At 41.4% G+C, this 25,726-nt stretch overlaps 1 pseudogene; it reads left to right on the plus strand.

Moving 5' to 3' along the window:
• The first annotated feature begins 15,185 nt into the window (after positions 1-15,185).
• Positions 15,186-24,077, plus strand: LOC132405234 (protocadherin gamma-A6-like; annotated as a pseudogene).
• Positions 24,078-25,726: the final 1,649 nt, after the last annotated feature.

The raw sequence follows: 25,726 nt of genomic DNA on the forward strand, positions 1-25,726 counted from the left end.
GGAGACGGAGCATTGACCTTATGACGGTGTATAAAATCAAACTAAGACAAATAAGCGTAGCGTTGTTTGACATGTTGGGCGGCATTGACATGTTCAGCCAAAGGGCTGATCTTCGAGTTGTATTACTCCCAGACTCTAATATAAGAAATTGGTCAGAGAAATGTGTTTGTTCTGCATTGGTGAAACAAAAGAAGATTGGGTGATTGATTGCAGCGCACAGGCGTTTAAACTTGCATTCGGTGGTTAACCACGTTGATTCGATGTTTCATTAACACGCTGACCTTTCTGAGTCTGGCTTTCCGCATTGTTTCAACAAGGCAAAGGCAAGACAGCAAGACATGGGGGGGGGGGGGCGGGGGAGTGGTAACACTTCATCTTACAGTTGGGAATGTTTCAAATTTTAATTTTGAATTAATTTTGTTGTTTCTTTCTGACTCTCTGAATCAAAGCTGATCTACTGAGCACAGCCCTTAATGCTTATAGATACTAATTCCACCTGCGTTTATTAACTTCACATTTCTCTATACTTATACCATACTCATCCGGGACATGCACAATGACGCTTGAACGGTTCTAATATCCTGCCTCCACCTCCTCCTGAGGTAGCTCATTTCCATTACCAATTACAATTGTGTGAAAATATTCCTCCCAGTTCCCCTTCAATTGTCTGAATAATTATAAAACCATAATGCTAAAATGTGTAAACTTGGAATACAAAACCAAGGTAATTTAAGACATTGAAATTTATTATCTAGCATACAAAAATAATGAAAAATGTTTACATTTAACAAACTTGATATCGTTACAAATTGAACTGGAGCTTGGTCAAAATGACTTTACATTTGTGAGTGTGAGTTTATTTATGGTGATCTTGTTTAGCAGAAAATATTTTGCTTCGTAAAATGACATAAATAATGATGAAATATTGTTCATTCAGAGGGCGGGGAGCATCTGAATATTTTATCCGCTTTATACTTGTGCGCAACTATTAAATTAAAATCACATTCTACATTTTCAAAGCAGGTGTTTTTCGCTTTGATAACTGAATACAACGCAATTTCTGCTTAAACATCTTCAAATAATTTAAACATTTATGCTGTTATCACTACGCTCGTTTTTGAATACTCAATATATAACTTGATTTTCGTCGCTCACGTGAGAATCAAAGCCCTTGTGTTCAACAAATTAACTGTTTGTTACACCAAAGAAATCATTGAAGGTTGCTAGAGCTACGGCAATTCTTCGGATTTGACGTGGCGTACCTAAACGCACACATTTAATGCTAGAGGAATAGATAGAGTGGACAGCCAGCGCCTCTTCCCCAGGGCACCACTGCTCAATACAAGACGGCATGGCTTAATAGTAAGGGGTAGGAAATTCAAGGGGGATATTAGAGGAAGGTTTTTTACTCAAAGTTGGTGGTGTGTGGAATGTACTACCTGAATCTGTGGTGGAGTCAGATACACTAGTAAAATTTAGGAGACTACTAGACAGGTATAGGGAGGAATTTAAGGTGGGGGGTTATATGGGAGTTAGGGTTTCAGGGTCGGCGCAGCATTGTGAATCGAAGGTCCTGTACTGTGCTGTCTATTCTATGTACTCTAGGATTTAAATTTCCTGTTTTGGGGATTGTATGTGTCTGAGGAAATGATCATATCAACATGTACGATGAACACTTGGAAAATATTGACGATATATAGCATGATATTTTATTATTTTTTTATTGAATACAAAAAAAACCCAGAAACACTAGATATATGCTAACAAATACAAGGAATCAAACATAATCAGCAACAATTATATAACTATTAACTTTAAATATACAAATAAACAAGAAAATCCACTCTACATACTGTTGGACAGAAGGAACTATATCTGAACGGAGCCACAAAACAGATGCATTTACAGAAATAACCCGAAACGTTAAGAAATTTGTACAGTCTTCTCAGCTTTTTGGTTATGAGAAGTTTTCAGAGTATTAACGTATAGTTTGAAGTCTGACGTAAGACATATAAATGAAGGTTTCTTATTGCTGTATTTGCATTTATGGATATACAATTTGCTGTAACGTAGAAAAAGATTCATGGTAAAGAAATGCTACCTATGAGATTTGGTATTAATAGTAAACCAAAATAAGACATATTCAAAACGAAAAGTAAAATCTACATTAATATATTGATTTATAACTTGACGAACATCAACCCAAAACGTTTACCATATTCGCAGTCTCAAAACAGATGAAAAAAATCCTCTGGATATAAACCACAAAAAGAACAGTTAGTTTCAATATCAGAATTAAACCTTGTCAAATAAACATTGGTTGGATAATATCTATGTATAATTTTAAATGGAATTCCCTTAATTTTATTCCTCAATAAAAATTATTAAATAAGACGTACATGTCCTCCACCTCAGATTCCTCAAGCGACTATTTTAAAAACTAACAGCCGTAGGAACAGAAGAAATGACTTTTTGAATCAAAATTCTAATACCGTTATTATTTTTTTAAAGGACGGAGGAAAACAAATCTTTCCTACAGCTGTACTGGATGGATCTAAATTGGGCAATTCAACTACCAAATATGATGTATTGCTAAACTACATAACTACACCAGAGGGAACTACACCCAGAACAACAGCAAATTCTTTTGGAGTCACAGGAAAGTCAAAGGTGGATTAAACCTCGGTATAACTCAATAAAGTACCACTTGAATTAAATAACTATTTAACTAACAAAATATTGTTATTATCAAACCAATCTTTATGAAACAAAGATTCATTCTTATAAGTTACGTTGTGGTTATTCCAAACAAAGTAACTATGAGCAGAAAAATTGTGTTTTTAAAGCAAAAACCAGAATAAAAGCTTTTAGTTATGAAACGGGATAAATGGAGAGGGACTTTGTTTATTTTGTAATTACATAAAAGAAAAAAAAATATTCAATCCACCAACCTGGGAAAAGACAAAAGAAGGAATGCAATTTCATATAGAAGTAGGATTACTTAAAATTGTTTAATCCAATTAATTTTAAAAGTATTATTATGCCTGACAAAATCAAGAAAATTTAGTCCCCCCTTCTCATAACTATCCATGACAACAGTTTTGTTTTATATAATGAACTTTGTTTTTCCATAAAAAGTTAAACAGCATGATGTCTACTAATGTACAGATTTTTATCGATGCATATGGGGAGAGTTATATATATAATCCTGGAAAGACCTTCTGCTTTACAAAGCAAAACCGGGCCTTTCAAAATTAAGTCTCTTTGAAGCCACTAGTTTAATCTTTTGCTGGTTATGTCTATAAGAGGTTGAAAATTATCCACTCACCTTAAGTATTCGTTATTAAAATAGTTATCCCCAAATATGTAACTTTGTCTTTGCTGGAATATTATTAATTATAGATTGACTGCGATCTTGAAGAGGAAGCAATTCACTTTTGTGAATACTTAAACAGAGTCCTGAGGCTTTGGAAAAAAAAAACACAGAAATACAATTTAAAGCCAATGAGACTTCCGAAACATCATTGAAAAAAGAGTTGTATCATTTGCAACCTGAAGAATCAGTAAATTGGAATTTGCACAGGAAATGCCTTTAAGAGGACTAGACTTGATGGAATAGGTGAGCAGCTGAGCAGATAAAAGGAATAAATAAAGTGAGATAGGACAACCTGGTCTCACCCCGCTATTCACATCAAACCACTGTGAAGTCCCCAACATCAACTTTTTGAACTATTAGAGTTTGTGTACAAAGCCTTAACAACCTTACAAAATAAATGACCAATTCCAAATTTACCAACAGCAGTGAAGATAAACCGATGCTCAATAGTGTGAAAAGCTTCATAGAGATCTAAAAACAGTATAAATCTGTCGTTTTGAACAAGATGAGAATAATCAATAAGATCTAAGACTAATCTGACATTATTAGAGATATGACGACCCTTCATGAAACCTGACTGTGTTTCATCGATAATAAATGGTAAAACTACTTTCATTGTTAGCAAGGATTTGGGACAGAATTTCATATTCACTATTGAGAACGCAAATAGGACGACAACTATCGATAAATAATTTATCTATTCTTTGTTTAGGAATTATAGTAATAAGACCCTTTATTAAGGAAATGGGAAGAAAGTCTTTATCAATACATTTTAAAAACAATTTTTTTTTAAAAAGCGTGCTAGAGCGTCAGAAAACATCTTATAAAATTCTGCAGTCAGACCGTCCACAGCCGGCGATTTATTATTTTTCCCAAGGTAATAAGAGCATCACACAGGTTTTTCTGATCATTAGACAGGTTCCTAAGAATATTAATATCATTCATGAAATGTAGTGTAGATGCTACACAATATTTTGAGCTATACGGTTTACTGTAACATGCAGAAAAATATCTTGCTGTTTTTTAGTGTCCTCTGCAGTCACACCGTCAATATTAAGCTGATGAATGGAATTGAGTTGGGTACGCTGCTTATCTAATCGAAAGAAATAAGCTGTACTCTGTTCACCCTCTTGCAATCGTTGTTTTCTAGATTTCACAAATGCACCGTCTCCCCGTATAAGATAAAGATGCTTTAACTTATCCTTTAACAAAGCGAGCTCCTCTTTATCTTTCCCTGAAAGGTTATCTGGAAACAATTCACATGACTTTGCAATCTTTAAGATCAATGATTGTTCTTCCAATTTTATTTTCTTTGATACACCACTACTGTATTTCCTGAAGAGTTTGGCATATTCAAATTTAAAAAGTTTCCAATTTAAAGAGAAATTATTCTCTACCATCGCTTTATGTAAAAAGTAGGTTGCCATCTTTTTAATGTACAAAGAAACAACTTCAAGCCCTAAAATGGAATTATTTAATTTCCAATAACATTTAAAATTGGATCCAGTTGAAAATAATGCAATTTGTATATGGATAGCTTTATGATCTGTTAAAGGTTCGGAAAATATTAAAAGCGCCATTATTATTTCTTAAGCCATCGGATTGTAACCAGTAATCTAGTCTAGAAATGCAAGTAATAGATTTATTAGTCCGAGTCTAATTTTTAACTCCAGTAAAGTGTTCTCTCCAAATAGCTATGACATTAAACGTCTTAATAAATCTAGTAAAGTTATTATAAGTGGAGTGTTCCCTTGGTGGCCATCGATCAATATTTTCATCTAATACCATATTAAAGTTTCCTCCCATATCAATACATACATCAGGAAATTTCCAGAGCCAATGATAGAAACGTTTCCCAAAACGTCAAGTAACGTATTATCTTCATTTCTAATTATATAACCATTAACATTAGCAATAAGAAACATCTTACCACAATATTGAGCAATAAGAACCAAAAGAATGTCCATTCGTATCCGCCTCAGAGTGCAAAACATCTCCTTTGAAGTTAAACATCAGAATAAGATCACCTGCAGAATGTTCAGAACCATGTGAAAACCATACTTCGTTCTCCGACAGGGATTTTCATAGTCTAACGTCTTCAGTTACATAGTGTGACTCTTAGATTAAAAAGCAGTCCTCATGTTTATGCTGCTTTAAGATCAAGAATAAAGCCTTACGTTTAACAGTGGCTCCAAGTCCCCGGCATTAAGAGAAAAAGGTGAATAAGACAATCTTATGGGAGACTATATATATAGAATTCGGCGATCCTCAGGCTCTGCGAGAGCAGTTATTCATTTTTTCTGGCTTATTTCCATACCAGATCCCTCGTGGATCTGTTTGAAAATCGAATTATGTTCACCCGAGGCTTCTTATCCCATCTTATCCAACCGTGATGATGTACAGCATCCACGTGTAGCAGAATTTTCTCCTTAGCCTCCGGAGCTACTCTTGGCATATTTGAGTTACATTATTTTAAATATTTTCATTCATTTGCTCTGGAATGCCGTGGATTCTCAGATTCCACTTTCCCTGATAACGCTCGGCCTCATTCAGCCTCAACTCAAAAGTCTCAATTCTCTTTTCGTGGTCCGTGCAAGTCCCTTAAATCTGCAGAACATCAGACTTCAAGGTATTGCCGTCATCAGAAATAAAGACAAGAGATTTCTTAATGTCATCAATACTATTTTTATTGTTGCCAATTCTCAACGCCATATCATCGGATCTATCGTTAATTAACTGCACTGTAGTTTGTAAAGTGACCTCTGCTTTCTTCTTTTTAACAGCAGGCTTCACCGGAGTGTCGAGGACTGACTCAGGTAAAGGCTCCAGGTCGAACTTCGGATTTTGGATTTGGGAATAACTGTGCTCTCGTTCCGAAGCAGCAGCACTGGACTTTTCCAAAGGCACTCCAAACTCCATATCTTCAGAGAAGGACGGCACCTTGTTTTTTTTTCAGCTATTTTTCGCTTACATTCTTTGCTCTTGGGTTCTTTGAAGGCATTAAAACTTTCCAGAGCACGTGGTTTCTTCCACCATGGGACAATAATAAAAAAAAACACAAAATGTATCTTCCGAAGCCAAAGAAAACTTCAAAAATAGTAAACGATCGAGCATTGAGCGAAACTGGACCGGGATTGTGACATATGTTTAAAAAATTGAGATGAAGATCAACACACTATCTGAAGCATAAAAACTAGCGACTTCACCGGGCGGCATCTTGCGCGTCATCCCCATATATAGCATGCTGAAATAATTATACCATTCGGAGATGACATAGAGTTGTACGCAGTTTGGCTCAGTCCGTTACCTATACTAGGAAAGTTGTAGCTGCTTCTCAATTCGCAACAAATGAAAGAACAAATTCCAGGATTTCAGAGAAAGGGGAAGAATATTAATAATTAAGCGAATACTTGGTACGGCGAAATTTACTCAGAGACGTATAAGTGCAACACATGTCCAAGAACCGTACAATAAAGGAGACGTGTGGGTATGTAATTACTTGATTTGGTTTCTGGTATCACATCTGATGCACCAGAGAATATAAGCGGAGAACTCCACTGTAGTTCGGACAACGTCTATCTCTTCACCAAAGGACGAAACCAGGCACCTTCTTCAATATCACAAACAAGAGAAAATCTGTAGATGCTGGAAATCCAAGCAACGCAAACAAAATGCTGGAGGAACTCAGTAGGCCAAGTAACACCTAATTACCCTACTAAAGAACACCAGGTAGGGGGAGGTGTCTGAGAGTTGGCGCTGGGCCTCAGCAGGATGGTGGTCGATATGCCAGGCTGCTGCAGCGCCTCCCTTGACCGCGGGATTGGTGGCAAGGTTAAGATTAGTTTTCGTTTTCTTTTGTCCTGCCGCAGGATTTCGGACCGAAATGTCGACTGTGTTGTTATGTTCATAACTGCTGCCTGGTCTGCTGCCTTCCTCCAGAATTTTATGTGCGACTCTCTTCAATATGTTTTGTTTTTTAGGATGCTATTGTTTGCAATGGGTTATCTGCCTTTGCCCTAGTCCCTTTAAAATGATGTACAAAGATACGAATTTTGTTACAGATATTTATTTAACCATCACTGTCCTTTTTCTGTAGCCAATCCATCAAATAAAGAGTGTGAACACTTTGGAATCTCGCTATATCAAGTTAGAAATTAGATGGGCGTATTTAACGAAGGGGAGAACCGTAAACTCTTTAGCCTTTAAATACAGTTTTAAATCTGGGTCTGCGAAACATTACTTTATCGGTTAGCAGCATGTGATTCCCGTTTGGGACCCGGCGATTCTGTTTCTCAAAGAAATCTCACTGGAAAACATCTTGTGGAAAATTCGAAATGGCTTCAGTTGTCGGTGGTATCAATCATGCTATGGTCTTATACCCCCACATCAGAAAATTGACAAGCAAATTCTCAAGAATATCCATTCAGGTTGGGTGAGACTAGAACTAGAATTCATGGGTTAAAGTTGAACGGTGAACCGTTTAAGGAAAACTTAAGGGGTATCTTCGTCACTCAAAGATTAGTGCGAGTGTGGAATGAGCTGCTAGTGGAAATGTATCAGGGTTCGAAAGAGCAATTTAGATAGGTCCGGTTGGGAGATGTATAGGGGATTATGATCCTGGTGCAGGTAGGTGGAAATAGGCAGATTAGTGTTGGACACGGACTCGATGCGCCGAAGGTACCATTTCTGTGCTGTATTGTTCCATGATTCTAACATCTGCTCCGCATACTAAAAAAAAATGTGCTATTGCTTGTGTCAACTATATTTGTTTGTAAGAGAGATAGGAAACTGAGACGTCAAAACGTCATCGACGGTAAAACATCTTCAAGAAAGTGAAACCCCTTTCTTTGGAAATGGAAGCCATTTCTTCGTTATAGAATGAAATGCCTCATTCCGAGAGCAGATGCGGTGGAGACTGAGAAATTGAAAAAGGAGGATGGCGTTTTCACAGGTACCAGGGTTGGAAGCGGTATAGTCCAGATGCTGTGAGAATCCTCTGGGTTTATAGTAGTCACCAGTAGATTAGCTGCCTACAGAGATAGACACAGTGACATCCAGAAAGGTAAGGGACCTGTCGAAAATAGACCAGTTAGATTTGAGGGCAGGGTGGAGGTTGGAAGCAAAATTGATGAAGTCGTAGACCACAGCATGGGTTCAGGGAGCCGCACTAATGCATTACTTTCCCTTTTCTGCAGCTGTGATACTACACTTGATTGGCAATGCCAGTATTTCTCTGTCTCTTTCGAAGTATCGAAACCTCGCAACATCGAACATAGAACATAGAATAGTACAGCACATTACTGGCCCTTCGGCCCACAATGTCGTGCCGACTCTCAAACCCCGCCTCCTATATAACCCCCCACCTTAAATGCCTCCATATACCTGTCTAGTAGTCTCTTAATCTTCATTAGTGTATCTGCCCACCACTGACTCTGTCAGTGCATTCCACGCACCAACCACTCTCTGAGTGAAAAACCTTCCTTAATATCCCCATTGAACTTCCCTCCCCTTATCTTAAAGCCATGTCCTCCTGTACTGAGCAGTTGTGCCATGGGGAAAAGGCGCTGACTGTCCACTTTGTCTATTCCTCTTAATATCTTGTACACCTCTATCATGTCTCCTCTCATCCTCCTTCTCTCCAAAGAGTAAAGCCCTAGCTCCCTTAATCTCTGATCATTATCCATACTCTCTAAACCAGGCAGCATCCTGGTAAATCTCCTCTGTACCTTTCCAATGTTTCCACATGCTTCCTGTACTGAGGCGACCAGAACTGGACACAGTACTCCAAGTGTGGCCTAACTAGAGTTTTATAGAGCTGCATCATTACAACACGTCTCTTAAACTCTATCCCTCGACTTACGAAAGCTGACACCACATAATCTTTCTTAACTACCCTATCTACCTGTGAGGCAACTTTCAGGGATCTGTGGACATGTACCCCCTGATCCCTCTGCTCCTCCACACTGCCAAGTATCTTGCCACTTACTTTGTACTCTGCCTTGAAGTTTGTCCTTCCAAAGTGTACACACTTCTCCGGGTTGAACTCCATCTGGCACCTCTCAGCCCACTTCTGCATCCTATCAATGTCGCTCTGCAATTGTGACAATCCTCTACACTACCTACGACACCACCAACCTTTGCGTCGTCTGCAAACTTGCCAACCAACCCTTCTCCCCAACATCCTGGTCGTTAATAAAAATTACAAAAAGTAGAGGTCCCAGAACAGATCCTTGTGGGACACCAATAGTCACAACCCTCCAATCTGAATGTACTAACTCCACCACGACCCTCTGCCTTCTGCAGGCAAGCCAATTCTCAATCCACCTGGCCAAACTTCCCTGGATTCCATGCTTTCTGACTTTCTGAATAAGCCTACCGTGTGGAACCTTGTCAAATGTCTTACTAAAATACATGTAGATCACATCCACTGCACTACCCTCTTCTATATGCCTGGTCACCTCCTCAAAGAACTCTATCAGGCTTGTTAGGCACGATCTGCCCTTCACAAAGCCATGCTGACTGTCCCTGATCAGACCATGATTCTCTAAATGCCTATAGATCCTATCTCTATGAATCTTTTTCAACAGCTTTCCCACCACAGACGTAAGGCTCACTGGTCTATAATTGCCTGGACTATACCTACTACCTTTTTTGAACAAGGGGACAACATTCAACTCCCTCCAATCCTCCGGTACCATTCCGGTGGACAAGGAGGACAAAAAGATCCGAGCCAGAGGTTCAAGCAGGAAATTCTCTGTAATAGCCACAACATCATAATTCCATGCTTTGATTCACACTGGACTTCTATTGCTATTATTGCTAAATCTTTCCGTATTGAAGTAAAGCCATGGCCACTGACTAACCCTTCCTTTCAGTCACTCTGCACATTGCTAACATTTTTACACCATATAGCTCTTCATCTTTTCGAAAACTCTGGCTGCTGCCCTGCAGTGAAACTCGTTTAAACCCTGCCAACATCTCGAGCAAACCGGCCTGCAAAGCCATCCCTCTCGAACTCAGGTGTAACCAATCCCCCTTGTGCAGGTCATACCTTCCACAGAAGAGATCCCAATGTTACACAAATCTGAAAACTTGCCACTTCCTCCAACAATTCAACCACGTATTCAACTGACAGAACTTCCCGTTCTTCCCCTCACTAGCGCGTGACACACACATCAATCCAGAGATTGCTACATTTGAGGTTCTGCTTTATAACTTCATACTAATCCACTAAGTTTGTTCTTCAGGACCTCAGCCTATTTCCTATCTATGACACTTCACCATGTACGCTGTTGTAGACTCCATCAGGCTGGGGCCCTGTGGCTTTGCCTGTAGGTTTCCTCTTCCAGCTGTATCAAGGGCAGTATACTTGTTATTACAATATTTATGCTTTAGCTTCACGCTTCTCTTTTCGTGCATATTCACCAAATTTTATATTACACCTTTGCCCATCTGCTTGTCAAATTGTCCATTACTGCTATCAACCTTGTTAACCGCAGTTACTAGTTGTGATAGTTTCCATTGTCTATTCTTACGCAGTTCCCCTAAATTACAGACAGTTTCTATTATTATTATTATTATTATTATTATTATTAATACTACTACTACTACTACTACTACTATTACTATGGTTATTATCTTCTTTATGTGAGCTCCTCTACATATACAGATATTTTCTCCTTCTGTAATCAGTTAAATACTCGAAGATGTAATCTTTATAGGACCCATGACCTTGCTGCTGCTTCCGCTCACTTCTATAGACTCTGCAACTGTACTCCAAGTAAACCTAAATGCAAGAAATCGATTTGTGTCTTCCCCCATCTCTTCTGGTTCCTCGCATAGATTACGATTCTGATGTTTTGTCCATTGCAATCCTATTACTTTTGGCAGATCAGTAGATTAATTTACGATTCTTTTTTCAATTGCCTGCTAAGGAAATGTCATGCGTTAGTTTCGTCCTCAGATTTATTTCTTGTGTTATTTTGAATTTCATTTACTCCATTATCTCCCCATTTGTTCTTACTTGCTTATAGCTGCTGGGCATCTCCTATGTTTCCTCATCCATGACCTCAATATCTCTTGAAAAACAACATTCCCTAAACCTGCTATCTTTACCTTTTTATTTTGACAAAGTGATACAAGCTTTGTACTCCCAATAGTTCACTTTTGCAGTCCTCACATTTACGAATCTACATTGAAGAAACCAAAAGGTGAATACAGGGGTGAAGGTGTTTTATTTGAATGCGTGCAAGGTAGATTAACTTACAGCACAGTAGCAGATTGGCAGATATGATGTTGTAGGCATCACCGAATCATGGCTGATAGAAGACTGCAGTGATAGTTAATGTTCAGGGATACACAACGTATCAACAGGACAGGCAGGTAGACAGAGGTGACGGCGTTGCTCTACTGCTGGTGTCGGAAGCCCTTGAATTATTGTGAATAGAGCTAACGAACTGCAAAGGTAAAATAACCTGATGGGAGTTGTGTATAGTCCACCCCCCCCCAAACAGATTGAAAGATGTTTCCTGCAAATTACAACGAAAGATAGAATATCATGCTAAAAAGGAAATGTATTAATAGTGATGGGATACATCAACATGCAGGTCGATTGGGAAAATGAAACTGGTGCGGGATTCTAGGAGGGGGCATTCCAGAGCTCCTCGTGATTGGGCCCACTGGGGGATCAGCTATTCCGGATTTGGTGTGCAAAGAACTAGAATTGATTAGAGAACTTAAGGTGAAAGATCCCTTTGGGGCAAGTTATCATAATATCTTCTAGTTCACATGAAATTTGAGAAGGAGAAGCTAAAATCAGATTTGTCAATATCACAATAGAGAAAAAGGGAAATAGAGAGACGAGAAGAGCTGACCAGAATTGATTGGAAAAGAACACTGGTGGAGATGATGGCAGAGCAGCAATGGCTGGAATTTCTGAAAGCAATTCAGTAAGATATATACATCCCAAAGAGGAAATAGTAATTGAAAGAAAAGAAGATACGATCGTGGCTAACAGCAGATTAAAAAAAATACCATCAAGGCCTAAGAGAGGACATATTTTAGAGCAAAGATTATTGGGAATTTGGTGGAATTATAAAATTATATTAAAGAGGATACCGACAGTTTCTCCGGATACATAAAGTGTTAAAGAGAGGTGAGAGTGTATATCGTACTGCTGGAAAACAATGCTGGAGAGGTAGGATTGGGGAACAACGAAATGACAGGACTGAATACGTATTTTACATCAGAATTCAGGGTGGAAGACATTAGCAGTATGCTGAAAGTTCCAGGTGTCAGGATCATAAAGTTTGTGAAGTTACCATGTTATGCCTGCAGCCCCCTCCTGCAGAATGTCTCGTTTTTCCGGCAATGTAAAGCTACGGGACATGGCCATTGTCTCCGGAAGGCGAATTTGTGGATTGGAGACTATGCTACGTGAACGCTCTCAGGCAAAGTGGGCTGGTTGAGGGAGGGATTACATCACCCCCAACCTGATTGACATCGGCGACCCTGCGAGTCAGGATAAAAGAGGGTCTGTGGGAACAGCCCCTCAGAGGCACCAGAAGAAACGCTAGCACTGCCGTGATTGCGGGAAGCCATTTGAAGGAGGCCACGCGCGTTCAGTTCCGTTGCCTGGAACTGGTGGCTTGTAACACGGAAAACTGCTTTTAGCTAACAACGGGGAAACCAACTCCCCGACTCAAAGGACTGGCATCATAAAAGACTGGGCAAGTTTAAACCGTCTCTCTCTTAAACCCAAAACGCTGCAGCTTGAACGAACTAACAGTGACTTCTATATTTCCATCGGACAATACATTACCCCCAAGACAACGATAGAGCTATTTCTTATTGGTTATTATTATACCCGCGCTTTAGATTTAGTATTGACGACGTATATTTTCTGTATGTTTGCATTAATCTTATTTTTGTGCCCCTTTATCAATAAATACTTTTAAAAATAGTACCATCAGACTTCAACGGACGTCTCTATCTTTGCTGGTAAGTGACCCAGTTACGGGCTTCATAACAAAATGGCGTTCTCGTCTCGGGATTTGACACCAATTTGGTGGGCCAGTGAATCGGGCTTGTAAGTCCAAACTTGGATCTGGTTACGCGGGCAGTCAGAAGGGAAACCAGCAAAGATGGATGTGGGTGAGTTTATCGAAAACCCGATGTTGGAGGCGCTAGAGGCGGCCACCAAATCAGGCTTGATAAGGTTGGCGAAGGGGTTAAACTTCGTAGAGGTGAGGGTGTCAATGAAAAACCGGGAGGTGCGAAGGGGAATAACTCAGTATTAAATTGGGAAGAATGTGTTTACAGCTGAGGTATTGGAAAATATCCCTGAAAAGTTACCAGATAGTGGGACGGCTCAGTCAGAATTGGAGAAATTAAAGTTGGAACATGCAATTAAGTTAAAGCAGCTGAGATGGAGAATGAACGAGCCGAGAAAGAGAGATCGAGAGAGAAAGAGAGGGAAGGAGCCGAGAGAGAGAGCGTGTATGCGCTCCAGCTAAAGAAGTTAGAGGTGAAACGGGAGCTGGAAAGAGCTGAGAAACAAAGAGAGCATGAACTTCGGTTAAAACAGATGGAAGCAGCTGAGAAAGAGAAAGAAAGAGCTGACAAGGAGAGTGAGGCAGAAAGACAGAAGAAACATGATTTGGAGATGGAGAAGTTACGGCAAGAGCAACGAGTTCCGGGGTCAGATCGAGAGGAGTGATTCGAGGAGACGGATGTTGATAGTTATTTCTTGCTTTTTGAAAAGGTGGCAGTGAATCAGAAGTGGGCCAGAGGTCAGTGGGTGGCGCTGTTACAAAGTGTGTTAAAAGGGAAGGCACAGCGGGCATATACGGCGTTGGCCATGGAGGAGGAAGAGGAGCAGAGTTATGACAACGTAAAGGCGGCTATTCTCTGGAGTTATGAGCTAGTACCTGAGGCATATTGACAAAAGTTTGGAAATTTAAAGAAAGGGTGGAATCAGACGTATACCGTGTTTGCCTATGAGAAGGGTGTGCTCTTGGACCGTTGGTGCACAGCAGAGATAGTGGTAGAGGATTATGGGCGTCTCAGCGAGTTAATTCTGATTGAGGAATTTAAAGGTTGTGTTTCGGAGGATATCCGGATGTATTTGAATGAGAAGCCGAATAAGTCCATCTCAGAATTTTCTAGGTTCGCAGATGAATATGCCCTAACCCACAAGACAAAATTTTCCTCGAATAAAAGTTCCCAGAGGGACCGTGGGAACGATCGAGAAAGTCCGCCGGCAGAGACCGAGGTCCCGCCGGGAGCTAGTGGTATGGTTGAGGGGGAAAGGCCAGACGGCCAGTGATTTCCGGGTTTGACCTGTTTTAATTGTGGAAAGGGGGGGCATATTGCATCTCGGTGCTTTGCTCCGAGGAAAGAGACAGGGAAAGGGAAAGCAGCAGTCCCTGTCGGATGTGCCGTGGTAATCAGTAAATCGCCAAGAGAGCCCCGGGTAGCCAGAGTACGAGAAGGGTCTGAGACTCGTCTGTCACACGGAACCGTGTCTGTGAGGGAGGGAGACACACCAGTTCCCGTACGGCTCTGGAGAGACACGGGGGCTGAGCTGTCGTTGATCAGTAGTAAGGTACTAGAGTTTGGTCGCAAGACGAGAATGGTAGCTGTGAAGGGAATAAGTAAAGGGACAGAAATGGTTCTCTTACAGAAGGTCATTATGGATTGTGAGCTGGTATCTGGACCAGTCGAAATAGGGGTGCGATCAGAATTCCCGAGAACTGACGCGGACGTCCTTCTCGGTAACGATTTAGCAGGTGGTAAGGTTTGGGCAGCCATGACGATGACAAGCCGGCTGGTGAGTGCTGCGGCCCCGCCCCTAGATTCCAAGATCTATCCCGCATGCGCGGTCACTCGCAGCGTGTCGAGGGAGGCAGCTGAGAACGAGAGCAGTATAAATCCGGCCAGTTTCGATTTGGCCGAGACGTTTCTACCGACCCTGTACCACGAGGGTATAGAGGGTGGTAAAACGAAGAGTAGTAAAGTGAAAGAGGGTAAAGGAGAGGAGGTAGATCTGCCCTTAGCGAGGAGAAAAGTTCTAGAGGCAGAAAATATAGATGAGGAACCGTTAGAGCGGTTAACAGGTCCAGAGTTGGACAGGGATGATCTGTCTGGTTTGGCAGAACAGTTTGAATAAGTTGAAAATTCAAAAGGTGTTCCCGATAATGAAATGAGGGCAATCCTAGATGAAAAGGGTGCCCTTGCCTTGAAGAAGTCTGCTGGGTTGGCAGATGAGGTTGTTTCAGCCCGCGGGGTTGAGCTTACACCGGAAGGGATTTGCCCAGAGAGTAACTGGGGGGATCGGGGGACTTACAATTTGAAAAAGGTATGGGTATTGGAAGCCTGGAAGAGGCCAATGTCCCGTTTGAGTGTGTCCAAGATGGGGATGCACGTGGCACTGAACCTAGTAACGGAGCTCAGAAAAAGTCTGAGGTACTTGATTCAGTGGAACGAGACGGCCGTCCTTGTGGGTCAGATAGACTTGGTTCAGTGAAGAAAGGGTTAACCTTGGTAATAGTGGGAAGTGAGAGTTCCCAGGTGTTTGTGCTCGAAGGTGTGTTAAAAGTTAATGCGGAGCTCAAAAATGGGGAGATAAATATTATTATTGAGGGAAACGGGAGATCTGTAGTTCCCAAATCGAATGAAGAAATTTTAAACCCTGCAGATCGCTTACAGATTAAGCCGGGAGATGACGGGCCCCCCCGTGCTGTTGTTATTCCAGAGTGTGATGTGAAAAGGCAGAATTTCAAAATGCTGCTTGCGCAAAGTGTTCGAACTGAAAACACATAGCATGAAGGGTCCTGACGAGAGGGCTAGCCACCTGTGTCGAATTAAAGAATTGGGTGGAAATTCAGAAGATGATCTAAGTTTGGGACACGGTGTTGATAAAATAACCCCTATAGAAAAAGCAGGCAAGAGTTTATTCCTCCAAAGTACCCAAGCTCTCCACATGGGAACTACACGGAAAAGAGGCGACGGTTAATGGGGACGTCATTTTTAAATAGCAAAACCGGTTGTACGGGATTTCGACAAAGCATGTGAATAATAAAGACAACCCCATGGAAGCCTGCCTGTTAAGTTTGAAAACGACCGAAAGATTAGTATTTACTTAAAGTTTTGTAAATGCACGTAAGCTAAGATCACAACTCCTTAGTTTTGTTGCTGAGGGGAGGAATTAAAATAGGTGGTTATTAAATTGAAGTCTGATGCTACAAGACTTTAGTAAGGTACAAGACGTTAAGATATTAAAGGAAGTGACACTGTAATCATTAACTGTTTAGATGCTGAATTGACTGTATATCTGTATTCCTCTGTAATGAAAAGGAGAAGCTTTTGTATTGTGTTAGATTCCACAATCCTGTAAGACTCTGTACTACTTCATTTTAACCGCTGGTAAAAACGCGTTGAAGAAAGCGGCTGTTATGCCTGCAGCCCCCTCCTTTGTGAGAATCGCAATATCACTGTTGGGTTGGGTCAGGGGACCCAGGAACTGAGAGAGAGACGTGCAGAATGTCTCGTTTTTCGGGCGATGTAAAGCTACGGGACATGGCCAATGTCTCCGGAAGGCGAATTTGTGGATTGCAGACTATGCTACGTGAACGCTCTCAGGCAAAGTGGGCTGGTTGAGGGAGGGATTACATCACCCCCAACCTGATTGACATCGGCGACCCTGCGAGTCAGGATAAAAGAGGGTCTGTGGGAACAGCCCCTCAGAGGCACCAGAAGAAACGCTAGCACTGCCGTGATTGCGGGAAGCCATTTGAAGGAGGCCACGCGCGTTCAGTTCCGTTGCCTGGAACTGGTGGCTTGTAACACGGAAAACTGCTTTTAGCTAACAACGGGGAAACCAACTCCCCGACTCAAAGGACTGGCATCATAAAAGACTGGGCAAGTTTAAACCGTCTCTCTCTTAAACCCAAAACGCTGCAGCTTGAACGAACTAACAGTGACTTTTATATTTCCATCGGACAGAGCTATTTCTTATTGGTTATTATTATACCCGCGCTTTAGATTTAGTATTGACGACGTATATTATCTGTATGTTTGCATTAATCTTATTTTTGTGCCACTTTATCAATAAATACTTTTAAAAATAGTACCATCAGACTTCAACGGACCTCTCTATCTTTGCTGGTAAGTGACCCAGTTACGGGGCTTCGTAACAACCAAAGTGAAGGAGCAGGTCTTGGGAAACTGAAAAGACTGAAGTCACTGGACCAGATGCTGCACGCCCAAGAGTTCTGGAAGTGATGGTTGAAGAGACCGTAGAGGCATTATTAATTATCCTTCACGAATCAATAGATTCTAGAATTACTTCTCCGTAATTCCATGTGCGCTTAAGTAGCTAAGCAGCCTCATGTACGGCACCTTGTCAAAGGCCTTTTGAAATTCCATGTCCACCACCTCTACTGCATCTCCTTCGTCTACCTTGCTTTTAATTTCCTCAAAGAATTGCTGTACGTTTGTCAGGCAGCATTTCCCTTCCAGTAAACCATGCTAGCTTTGGCCTTTCTTGTCATCTGCCTCCAGGTACTCCCTCGTTTCATCCCTAACAACCGATTCCAACAACTTCCCAACCTTTGATGTCATGCTAACAGGTATATAGTTTCCTTTTTTGCTGTATCCCAACATTATTAAATAGCGGAGTAACATTTGCAGTTTTCCAGTCATTTGGCACAATACCAGAAACCATCGATTCTTGAAAGATCATCGTTAATGTCTCTGTAATCGCTCCCGCTACTTCCTTCAGGACCCGAGGGTGCATTCCATCAGGTCGAAGAGACTTATCTACCCTCATACCATTCATCTTGCTTAGCACTTTCTCAGTCGTAATTTTCACTGCATAAACTTCACTTCCCTAACACTCTCGAATGTCCGGTATACTGCAGACGTTTTCCACTGTGCAGACTTATACGCTTTTAATTCCTCTGCGATCTCTGCATCTCTCAGTACAATATATCAAGCGTTATTTTGTATTGGTCCTATATTTACTTTCGATTCATTTTTACCCTTTTTATACTGAAAAATATACTTTGAGAATTTTCTTTGCTATTATTCGCAAGCTTCATTTCATATTTCATCTTTCCCAATGACCTTCTTAGTTTCCTTCTGCAAGTTTTTAAAAGCTCCCCAATCCTTTATCTTCCCTCTAGATCTGGCTTCCTTGTACACCCTCTCTTTTGATTTTACTTTGGCTCTGACTTCACTTGTCAGCCACAGTAGTGTTCTTCTTTCCTTTGATAATTTCTTCTTATTTGGAATACATCGGTTTTACACTTCCCTCATTTTTCGCACAAACTCCAGCCATTGTTGCTGTGCTGTCCTTCTCGGAAATGTCCCTTTCCAGTGAACTTTGGCCAGTTACCCACTCCTGCCATTGCAATTCCCTTTATTTCACTGAAATAGCGACAATCTGGATTTTATTCATTCCCTCTCAAATTTCAATGTGAACTCGATCATATTGTGATCACTGTTCCCTAAGGGTTGCTTAACCTTAAGCTCTCGTATCACCTCCGGATCATTGCACAACGCCCGATCAACTACGAACTGTTCTAAAAGCCATCCCTTAGACATTCTGTAAACTCTCTCTTGAGTTCCAGTACAGACTTGGTTTTCCCAATTCACATTCATGTTAAAATCCTCAACGCTTATTATGACATTGCCTTTCTGATACGTCTTTTCTATCTCTTGCTGTAATTTGTAATCCGTATCCCGGCTGTTGTTTGGAGGTCTGTATACTACTGCCATTCGGGTCCTTTTACACTTGCCATTTCTTAACTCAGCCTATAGAGACTCTACAACTTCCAATCCTATGTCATCTCTTTCTTCTGATTTAATATTATGTTGACAACATTCAAAAGATGTGTGGTGAAGAGCATAAGAACTGGTTACACAGCGGCCTGGTATGGAAATTCTAATGCAGTTGAACAGAAAATCCTACAGAAACTACTGGATACGCGCCAGTCCTTCACGAGCAAAGACTTCTGCAACACTAAGCACGCATACATGGAGCACTGTCGCAGGAAAGCACCCACTATCAGGGACTCGCACCGTCCGGGATATGCTCTCTTTTCGCTGCTGCCATGAGGAACATGGTAGAGGAGCTTGAGGGTCCTCATTACCGGATTCAGGGAAAGTTATTAGCCCTCAAACATGGTTTCTGAACCAGTGGGATAACTGCACTCAAATTGAGTCGGTCCATCACTGAACTGTTGCCACAACTTATGGACTCACTTTCATGGCTACTTCCTTTCATTCTCCTTGATTGTTATTGCTTCTGAATATATTTATTTGCCTTTTGTACATCAGTTGTTTGTCCGACCTGCTCCTGGCGCTCTTTCAGTGTTTGTATTATATTGGCAACAAGAGTGAATCTTCAGATGCTGGAAATAAATAAAAAACACAAAATGCTGGCAAAACTCAGCAGACCAGACAGCATCTATGGGAGGAGGTAGTGACGACGTTTCGGGACGACACCCTTCATCAGGGGTTTCGGCCCGAAACGTCATCACTACCTCCTCCCATAGATGCTGTCTGGCCTGCTGAGTTTTGCCAGCATTTTGTGTTTTTATTTGTATTATCTTGCTTAGTTTTACTGACTATCCCCATATGAAAGCAAATGACCAGGTCGTATCTTGTGACATATATTTACTTTCTACTTTGAACTTTGAACGACAGGAAATAACGGAACTGCACAGCTGATCAGTGGATGGGGAGGGAACTACAATTGACTGTTTATTGGTCGGAAGCATTTTGAACAACTGTGTACTTCCAATATTTTCTGTTCCTAATTAGTTTTGTAGAAATTTCATTTTCATTTAAATTTTTCAATTCTTCTGCAAGCGAATATATCTGCAGATGACTGAATTCTTCCATTATCCCCCATGATCATTTCATAAAATTTTCATGACATTTAGTCTAGATTACCTATACTAGACAGTTAATTCCATGCAGTCTTTAACTCCTCCGTCACTGCCCGTTTACTTCTGCTCCTGTTTGACATCAGAATATATACTACAGAAGATAAACATTTTCATTATATACATTTAAGCTTCATTACATGTGGAAGAGATGGAAGCAGTCCTTGAGCCAATCTTTCAATATCTGCATGCATGCACGTAGCTCTTTTAATATACGCTGTTGACATTTGTAGGAATAGTTTTATAGTTTTGGTGTAAACTTTGGAACAGAACAAAAATTGCGTATTAAACTGGGAAGCTTCTTGTGTCATTGGGGCAGAAATTACAGTTGTACACCCGCAAACAGTAGACTACCATTCCTGGCGCCGCCCAGCTTTAGGAATTTTTGGCGTTATTATTGACAAGAACACTTTGTGTCGCTGTACACCAATCAGGCTCCCAAGTGCAGCTAGAGATCCGGTGCTCTACCCCCACTGTGAACGAAAACAGGATTATAATGAAAAGACCCGTAATTTTACTTTAGTCTGAGCGACCATTTATTGAAACACACTGGACCAGTCCGTCATTTCGGTAAGGCAAGGTTTAGTTAGATATTTCAGTCAGCAGCCTCTCGCAAAGTAACCGAAGTAAATTCGTGCTTCCGGAAAATCAGGCGGCCTCACAACAAAGGCGAATGTACAGGGTAAGAAAGTCTGGCACTCCCTGGGATTGCCTTTTATTGTTATTATTTGTACATTAAATGGGGTTTTCGGACAGATTCGCTATTCGATTCCCGAAGAAATGGAGCAGGGATCAATCATTGGTAACGTTGTTGAAGATTTAGGATTAAAGGCTGGAACATTGCTCGCTCGTAGAAGACGGCTTGATTCCGGTCGCGTTAAACCATATGCGGAATTAAATTTGCAGAGTGGGGTTTTATTTCTCAATGAGAGAATGGACAGTGTAAAAAATCTGTGGATCGGTATCCACCTGCATTCTTTCTTTCCAAATTGCGATTGAAAATTCCTTAGAAATGTACCGCGGTGAATTGGAGATTGTTGATATAAATGATAAATCGCCCATTTTCCCGCAAAGCACCGTTGCCTTGCAGATTGTTGAAATTATTGCACCCAGCTCTCGTTTCCGCTGGAGAGCACTCTCGATCCGGACGTGGGGACAAATGCAGTCACTACGTACGTGATCAGCCCTAATGAACACTTCAGTCTGAAAGTGGAGAACGCAGAAGAAGGCATTAAAATTGCAGAGCTATTGTTGGAGAAATTCCTGGACCGCGAGAGGCAGGCATCTTTTCAGCTGGTGTTGTCGGCCGTTGACGGAGGAAAGCCACGGAAATCTGGGACAACTCAGTTTGTAATTACTGTGCTGGACAGCAACGATAACGCGCAGATTTTCGATCGGAAGATATACAAAGCCAGCCTGCCAGAAAACACGTCTAAGGGATCCCCAGTGGTTACCGTGCAGGCTTCGGATGCAGATGAAGGCTTAAACGCAGAGGTAACGTACGATTTCAGCAATCGTGCCTCAAGGAAGGTGCAGGAATTGTTCAGTTTGGATCCCCTGACGGGAGAAATTAGAGTCTTAGGAGATCTGGACTTCGAAGAGTCAAACAGTTACACAGTGGATGTTCAGGCTGTGGACAGAGGTTCACCAGCCATTGCAGGGCATTCTAAAGTCCTAATCAGGATAACTGATGTCAATGATAACGACCGGGAAATAGAAGTAGACCTGGTGACTACAAAGGTCACAGAGACTGCCGCGCGCGGGACAGTAATCACAGTGATCAAAGTGCATGATCGAGATTCTGGGACGAACGGAGTATTACACTGCAAGATTCCACCACATATTCCGTTTGAGTTGCAGGCATCATCGAGCGACCATTATAAAGTAATTGCCAGTGACTCGTAGGACCGGGAAAATAACGCACTCTGCAATATTGCTCTTTTCAGATTCAGATTCATACTCAGTTTATTGTCATTTTGAAACCACAAATGCAATGCAGTTAAAAAATGAGACAACGTTCCTTCAGAATGAAATCACAAAAGCATATGACAAAACAGATTACACCAGAAAATCCACATAACGTTTGTCAATCCCCAATCTAGAGACCGGAAAGGCTGCTGCGTACCATCGCGCTACCATCTTAGCGCGTTTCCCGGTAAGGAGCGCCAAACCCATCAGACAAAACAACACCAAAAACTAAAGGTACAAGACCTGCATAAAACCACATAGTTACAACATATAGCTACAACAGTGCAAACAATAGCATATTTGATTAAAAAAAACAGACCATGGGTACAGTAAAAATATTCCAAATATGTTAAAAGATTATAAGTTCAAAAGAAACCACAACACAGTTTCCACAAGTCCTCAGGGTGCCGATAGACTCGTCATCCCACGCAGGCGGCAGAAGGGAATACCCCCGCTATGGACCTCCACGGCGCCGCCCGACTCAGCCTCGCAGACGCAGCACACAATGAAAGTGACCTGATCGCAGCGGGCTCCGAGCCCGTCGAACTTCCGAGCCTCCGACCATCCCCTCCGGCACAGCTTCTCCGAGCACCAGCCTCTATCGAGCGTATTAAGACACCTCCGCCAACGGCCATCGGCAACGCGACCCCGAGGACTGGGCACCTGTTCTTCCCAGCAGATATCCGGACCTCACAGCAGCAGCAGCAACTAAGAAAGTCTTCCTGGAGATATCCAGATGTTCCTCCGTGCTCCCACGCCCGTTTTCATCCGATTATGATTGCGCACGACACTCCGCTTCACAAAGAAGAGATAATCAGCTCCGAAGTGGCCGTAGCAAGCTGCGTCGCGCCGCCATCTTGGATGTCCGACATCTCGGATCTTTTCACCTGGGATTCGGGATATTCTCTTAGATCAATGAATAAAACTATCCAGATCTGGGTTTCTGATGTCAATGACAACGCCCCAAGGTTTCCCAGTCCTCTTATACAGTTTATGTGATGGAGAACCATGCTCCAGGTGCATTTATTTTCGCAGCAGCTGCAATCGATTCTGATTTCGACCAGAACTCTTATGTTTCTTACACCTTTGTAGAGAGCCTTATCCAGGACTTTCCAGTATCCAGGTATCTCAACATTAATTAAGTGAATGGTACCATTTATGCGCTGCGCTCTTTTGATTATGAGAATATCAAAACATTCCATGTCTACGTTCAAGCTCGGGACGCTGGAGTACCCCTACTGAGCAGCACCGCTGCCATGAATGTGATCATCTTGGATCAAAATGACAACGCTCCAGTAATTGTCTCACCTTCAGCACAGAGTGGATCAGCAGCTATGGAGTTCGTGCCGCATTCAGTGGGTCATGGGTACTTGGTCAGCAAGATAATGGTAACTGACGCAGAATCTGGTCAGAACGCGCGACTGTCCTATCAGGTTCAGAGATCCACTGAATCTAGTTTATTCAATATTGGGCAAAGCTCGGGCGAAATTAGAACAGCTCGTAATATTTTGGAGTCTGATGTCACTACACAAACTCTAGTAATTGTGGTGAAGGATCATGGGCAGCCAAGCCTTTCCAGCACGATTACAATTCTCCTTACAGTTACGGACAACATCACTGAAAGAAGCATTGAAAACAATAATTTTGTAGCGATGCCCGAAGATTTCTCTGACCTGAATCTTTACTTAATTGTCACTTTCGGCTGCACTTCCGCTCTCTTTCTTGTCACTATCATTCTCCTGATTGGCATCAAGTGTAACATGAGCAGGAACGTCAGCTAAGACTACATTTTACCCAGTTGTTGCTACAGCCTTGAAAGTTCTAACGACAACTTTCACCTAAGATATCAAGTGAAGGAGTCCTTAAATGACAGTAGAGCAAACTCGTTGGTTTACATACCGGAAAACCATCATTATTCTGTTTGTTTGTCTCCAGAGTCAGCGAAAAGCAATTTCCTGTTTCTGAAGCCGTGCAGCCCGTCAATATCTCAGGACCAATGCCAATCTATAAATATTGGATAACAATTCCACTTCGAACTCTCTTTAAAACTAAGAAATTGGACCAATGTGAAAAATAATTAAAGAGAACCCGAAACAAAGTCCATTGTTTATGAGGCGAAGTATTCGTACTTTAATATAAATATTGATTGCAAAGTGCAATATTCAAGGACAAAGTTTCTCAATATTTAATCCAGTCATCGCAAACTGGCATGTGTTAACAGTTACAGAAATTCGACGATGAATTTTTGACTCAGACTCACAAGGCTTTGTTGTTATATAGGCTGCACCAAGCATGGTGGTCCCATGTAAGTCGTTAATTTTTAATGTGAATTAAAGTGATTATAAATCATTAGCATTTAAAAAAAGCGATTTGTGTGAAGTGCATAACCCAAAATAATACTCCTCATTTACACAAGAGCCGAACCATTACAGAATGGCGTTGTAGATTTGTTGTGCGGAATGGCCCAATTCTGCTCCCTTATCTTATATATTATTAATTTTTAAACCTATCGTTCCACTGACGATAATGGGAATAAAAATGGGACAAGCGAAAAGCCCACGAGCCATATCAAATTATAAGCTATGATAACGGTTATGATGATATATTAAGCCGAAAAACGTGACAAGCAAACCGGAAGTATTATGAAGAAAGGGAGTTGAAGTACGACGCCCAGTGATTAACCATATGGATATAAAGATCCAAATAGCAGAGGGACAATGTGGCTGATTAGATAAAATAAATGATGTCCGCATAGAAGGTGAAGATACAGCAGGGTTATCAATTAAATGCTTTGATTTTGTTTTTATAGTGTCGTAGGGTTTAAAACCTCAACCACAGCCATATGTCCTAATGAATTCCACGGAATCACCACCTACTAGTTATAGAAATCTCTCCTCATCTATGCTCGATAGGGACGGCGCTCAATTCTAAGCCTGTGTCTCCTGATCCTTGATATCCCCACTACAGGAATCAACTCTATCTCGGCCTTTTAGTATTCTAAATTGAGTAATCAGATAGAGAACAGGAGAAATATTATTACAATTGACAGACGGGGAGACTGAGGTAAAGATTGTTAATAGCAGAACTCTTGCCCGGAGAAGATGCAAATCTAACCAAAAGAATAAGAGCAAATTAGAGAGAACTAAAGATCACTAGAGCAGCGAGTTACGGAGTGGTGCTGTAGGGTAAATCTGAAATGAAGGAAAATGCTGTTTTTTTCTGTGAATGGGTGAAATGGCGTTCTGGCCTCATTGTAGACGATACGAAAATAGGTGGACGAGCTGCTAGTGTTGTGATCCATGGAGTCTGCAGAAGAACTAGACAGATCACGAGAAAGGGTAAAGAAGCAGCAGGTGGAATATAGTGCAGTGAAGAGTATGATCTTGCACTTTGTTTGAAGGAATAAAGGCATAGACTATTTTACAAACTG

This window comes from Hypanus sabinus, chromosome 15, assembly GCF_030144855.1.
Source record: "Hypanus sabinus isolate sHypSab1 chromosome 15, sHypSab1.hap1, whole genome shotgun sequence".
Classification (NCBI taxonomy): domain Eukaryota; kingdom Metazoa; phylum Chordata; class Chondrichthyes; order Myliobatiformes; family Dasyatidae; genus Hypanus; species Hypanus sabinus.